Below are 6,119 nucleotides of genomic sequence, written 5' to 3'. Positions count from 1 at the left end.
CTCCAATCGTATTTGCTAGGATAATCATATTTAATCAAAATCCAATATTCCGTGTTTACACTCCATAATGTGAAAGGCTCTTTCTCAACGAACTGTTACTTAGAATGTGAATCAAACAATAAGTAGTGGTAAAAATAAGACATTCAAAAGCTTCCAATATTCTTCAAGTCTTTCTGACATATTTCCAGATTACAATAAGAATTGAAATAAAGTTGAAGTCAGTATTTTCAGCAGTTACTCTTATGAAGAGTATTTGCATTGAAAACTCTTACGACTATACCGATTTGTGACTTGCAATTCAAAATTCTTTGACGTTTGAATATTCAAAGGAATTACTCCGAAAAGTGGATTCTCCCACTTCGGATCTCTATTACTAAAACAAGAACGACAAAAACGAGGACAGCAACAGTGTTTGTTGGTGTTAGTTTTTGTTGTTAGTAATATTATTTTCATAGAACTCAAGTGCTCTGAGCGGTAGATTATTTCATTATCTTTATAAAAATCAGATGAAACCGCAGCAGCATATGCAAAGACCTGTAACAAAGCAACATTAGTAGAAACGGTTGTTGTAATGACTACATTAATGATATTAATTTTTCATGCAACACCGACTCTTTTTTAGGCGTAGCGCACACCTGTTCTAATGCTGAATTTAAAATCTATGTAAATGTCCTGCAGCAGCTGCTAATTAACGAGTACCCCAGCTAGCATTTAAAGCAAAGAAAAATTAAAAGAACTGGCTGACACGCAATGATCACCTTACTCATTCCCTCAAGATTCAACATTACCAGCAATGTTTAAGTATAACGAGAGTACACCGCACACCACGCTTACTTATTCGAATAATTCAAGGCATCAGACCCTAAGAATATTAAAATCAATGCCACAAGCTTTCCCAAAAGAAATCTACAGATTAATATAAGCACATTGATATCCTCTGTCCAATGTGATGTCTAAAAAATGTATGACCTCACTACCCATAAAGCTTAAGTCCTGGCATAACTCGTAAGTTATAAAAACCATTGATAGTCCTCCCGCCTACAGTACAAAACTCGTTTTTGAAACATCTCAATGAATTCCGTGTTAATCTCCTCCGTTTCATTACATTAGATTAAAAAAGTAGTTCTTGCCCTCTTAATACTTCTTTAACGAGTTGGATAGCAGCAGTATACGTCTTATAGTTCATCAATAATTCTAACAAAATGTATATTTTGGTTTCTTATGAGAATATGATACTATCTATGACACATAGGACTCGTAAATGGTGTTCATAGTAAATAAAAGGAAAATAAAAGTAAGATCTTTCCTTATATACAAGATACTGCCTGCATTCCTGTTCAATGCCATTTTACCCTTGGGCATCTTGGACCGCTCCATCGCCCATGTCTTGAGACGACACCTCTCCTTAGTTATTCAGGAGTCTTTCCATTTCTAATGGTTGATAATTATAAATAAGAAGTTGTTAATAAATAATTCATATTATTTGGTATCACATTTTCAAGTAGACTTAATCCATTTACTGAGAATTGATTCCTTTCCATATTAGAGCATTCTCTTTGGTCGAACCTTGCTCTGAAAGCTCAAGGTATTCAGATTATTTTGCAAAAGAAAAAAAAACCGTGTTCTTATAGATAATAATAATAATAATAATAATAATAATAATAATAATAATAATAATAATAATAATAATAATAATAATAATAATAATAATAATAATAATAATAATAATAATTATGATGACACTTGCTGACTTTCACTAAATCTCGTAAAAATTGACAAAATCCATTTCTTCCAAATAAAAGTTTATGCTGAATCCCCATCACAGACTACCCGAGAATAAGAATACATGAGAAAGCTACTACTCATCAATAACCTCATTCAATACGCGCACAAAACAAACATTACAAGTAGACTTCGAAAAAGTTCCTTACTAATATACGAGATAATACAATAAGTGAACAAACATGAACAAATCAACAGACAATCTAAGATAGAAGTAAAACATACTAAGAAAAGGATGCTTGGCACTAATTGTGAACATTAATCTACAACATAAAGAGGAAGTAATAAAAGATCATTGTGATACAATTCTTACACAACGGTGTGCTGACATTTACTGAAATATAACTTATGAAAGAGGGCAAAGAAAAAACTTGAAATAGTTTTAACTTTGAATGAGAAATCAGTAATAAAATACGGGTATGTTTCAATAACTTGAAAAAATTTTTTTACCATACAAATACTACATTTTCAGTAACAAAATAATTAAGTAGAGAAACTTTTCGAACGGTTTCATTATGCTAATAATACTGCAAGTATATTTATAACACGTATTCAAATCTTCGAAAAACGAAAATTAATTGTTTATGAATATTGTATATTTTGACCAATATAAACATTCACAAGTTTAGTGAGCAGTACAACAAGACCTGCGGTATTACCACGTATGTACAACCACAATGTATTTTCGATGTAACGAAGTGTATTGTAACATTAGCCATGGAATTTTTCTCAAAGGTAGATTTGATTAAAGGGATGAAAATTTACTAGCCCAATGAATCTCAAAGGTGGCGAAGCATTTCGTTGCAAAGAAAAGCATTTAACATTTAATTGTAGGTTTCTGTTAAAGAAAAGGTGAAAACTACTTCAAAAGCAAGTGAAACGCAATACTATCTAACTTTATTTCAACTGATCGTATTATATGAAAGATGTATTTGTTAAGAACACGAGGTTAGGTGAGAAAGATAGGCAAAACGATAACTGAAGAAGCATTTTTAAAAGTAATCTAGTTGCTTCTCCCATTGCACAAATGATCACAGATACGTGCGCCTATTTTTCAACCGGCCTTAAAAACTGAATGAAGATTTGGAGTAAGGACAGACCTGGCAAGCTGACTTGAAATTGTAAATGCCCCGATAAGTTTGCAAATCCTTGCCTTTTTTTAAATGAAAGACAAGGGGTGGTGTTGGATACTGTCACTGTGTTTCTACCTGACAATTAAGCGAGGAGCAAGCAAGGACAGTCTTGTTGATGGACTCTATTTTCAGAATAACTGGGAAGAAGATTCATGGCAACTGGCTATACGTCATTATCATAATATTAGCGCAACTAATCCAGTTTCACCAACATCAATATCGAGATATATAATAATTTCAATAGAAAAATAAAAGGCTCTTTAAATTTCATCCATCTTGGTTTTGTTTTGAGTATCGATATTATCTTTACAAGGATGCTCAAGTATAAATTAGTATGCTCACTTAATTTCCTCAATTGCATTGCAATCATACTAGACATCCTCCTCCAGTATTCACATGCAAATTCATATCATTATATTCAAAGACAACAATAACAATATAATAATCACACTCTCTTAGGTAGAGTGTAATTACAATCAGAGTACTCTGTAAATAAATATGAATAACATAAAGAGTGGATACCTCATAAAAACGGTTATTGTATATCCAGTTAATCAGACACAATAATAATAATAATAATAATAATAATAATAATAATAATAATAATAATAATAATAATAATAATAATAATAATAATAATAATAATAATAATAATAATAATAATAACAATTATGATGTTAAAAATAAAATAAAACGTTCTCACCTTTTTACTACAGCAGCAGTAACAGGAACTTTCAGCTTGAAAATGATAAGAAGACTTCAGGAAAACTTTACGAACATATAAAAGCTCTTTGCGTGTAAATCTAGAAAGAAAGAAATAAAAAGTATTTTAAATCTAATTGAAGTATAATGAATCTTAACTGGCAAATCACAAAATATTACCTTTAACCAGCAGATGTTCGTTTATGTTCAGAGTATGGACTAGATTTTTTTTTTTTAAATTCATAGTCAAATTTGCTAACCTATGTTGATCAAATTTCATATTCATTTGCATGTCCATGTAATTCTTACAAAACGTTCATAAAACCGACGATGATAAATATGCTTCACAATTATTTTGCGAAAATAATTCCTTTCAAACAGTAACTATATCCTGATCAAAACTCATTAATTTGGTTAAAATACAGAATCATGATCAAACTATTTCTATGATTTTAAATAGCTCCTCGATGCAATCACATATTCTGTTTTGCCTTATTTCAATTCAATCTATAGAAAATCATGTTTACCTTAAACATCCGTAAAAAATCTAGTGCTAAGTAATTATTAAGTTCCAGTGCTTAAATTTGCATTATAGATGAAAAAAATCAAAACTCGTGATCAACTATCCGGAAACCAGAAAATTGACTATTTCCGCAAAATAAATATAAAAATGTAAAAGATTTAACAATAAAAGAAAATTAAAATGAGAAAGGTTATCTGATATATGAATGAGTCATTCCAATTAAACTTCATACAAACCTCATTTGAGATAAAGCCTAAAAAAAATATCCTGAGAGAGAGAGAGAGAGAGAGAGAGAGAGAGAGAGAGAGAGAGAGAGAGGAGAGAGAGAGAGAGAGAGAGAGAGAGAGAGAGAGAGGGATTGGGCTTGAAAGGATGAACCTGTAATACGTGTCATGGAACTACATGGTTGTTACATTCAAAACTTTCCTTTGTGTATATTAATTAATCAGTTATATTCAGGAAGAGCTTCTGGTATACTTTTAAATGTAAATAAAGTAGAATGTTACATCATTATCCCACTTTTAATCTTATCATAACTTAATATTTCATTTACCTACCCCTAATAAATCTTCAAGTAAGCTGACTTGGTATTAAGAATATCGCAGTTAATTCTAGGTATTTTAAATACAAAGCCCTTGCTCATAAATGTGGTAGAGGTAATCCTAAAAAACTTATTCTTTAATAACGCTTAGGAACTTACTTTAATAATTTGATGGAAAACGTCATCATTTTTTCTTTAAATTCTTAGACACGGAGGATATCTCCTCTTTCATTATCCATTTCATCTGAATAAGACATAATCACGTAAAGTGGAAAGTTATGCAGACTTGTTCAGATATACTGTATGAATCATTTGGATACAGCGTGCGCCTGCAGACAGGATTATGTTTAAACTTTGATTTTTCCTGCGAAGAGAAAATAACATATAAAATGTATAGTACAAACATGCTTTTAAAATAAAATTATATTTCTAACAATTCATAGTACCATCGTAATACCTTTTACATTACCTTTTTTTTAATTTCTAATAAAAAAGATCTAATATTAGCAATGACGTTTTTATAACAAATAATATCTTGACTGTGTTCATATTCTATCATTTATAAATATACAAGTTTGTTTCAGCTAGGGATTTCTTTCCCAGAAGGGATACATCAATCTTGGGAGAATGTTCGTTCTAATTTATTTATTGTTCGAGCACATTAATATTGGTTTGCATTATCAAAGCAACAGTATATCTATTTTCTCTGAGATTATTCACTTATCTAAATATTTCTAGTGCAAATATTTTCATGAATATCATGAGCAAAATTAATAGATCATCTTTATCTACACATTCTATAACACTTGTACTTTATTGGTAAGTCATATATCCAATTTTTCAAAAAATGAAAATTGTATGAAATATCGTTTCAAGTTCTTCACCACAATAAAACATTCTGCCTTGGAAATACCACAATATCGTAACAACAGGCAAAGATATCTGTGGGAATTCAGTACTGCTTTACATCCTACCTACAGTATATCACAATATTGGATAAAGAAAACCTATTGGGCTATTTGAAAATGATAAAATCACACTTTCAGTTCAATGATCCTTTCATTTTTTCCAGACAACAATTTCAAAATACTTTATAAATATTAAAAAACTAACAGACCCAAATTCATAATTCTCAAGTTACCGAAAAAATCCGAAGTTTGTTTTTCCTTGGAATACCATTTCACGTTAAGCACTTATGAAGGCTGGCTCAGGAAAATATAATTATCTAACAATGAACTAGAGAAAACCAGTATCATTATCATTATCATCACAAGATAAGCTACAACCCTAGTTGGAAAAGCTTAAAAGGACAGGGAGATTGCAAACTACTGGAAACTATCAGGTTTGAAAAGAACGGGGTTCGAACTTAGGACCCACAGGTTGGGAATCAGAGATGTTTTCAATGATACCACAATACTAACAGATTTTCAGCTTGCTT

Source organism: Palaemon carinicauda, unplaced genomic scaffold (genome assembly GCF_036898095.1).
Source record: "Palaemon carinicauda isolate YSFRI2023 unplaced genomic scaffold, ASM3689809v2 scaffold713, whole genome shotgun sequence".
In the NCBI taxonomy this organism is placed as follows: domain Eukaryota; kingdom Metazoa; phylum Arthropoda; class Malacostraca; order Decapoda; family Palaemonidae; genus Palaemon; species Palaemon carinicauda.
This window is presented reverse-complemented; position numbering follows the sequence as displayed.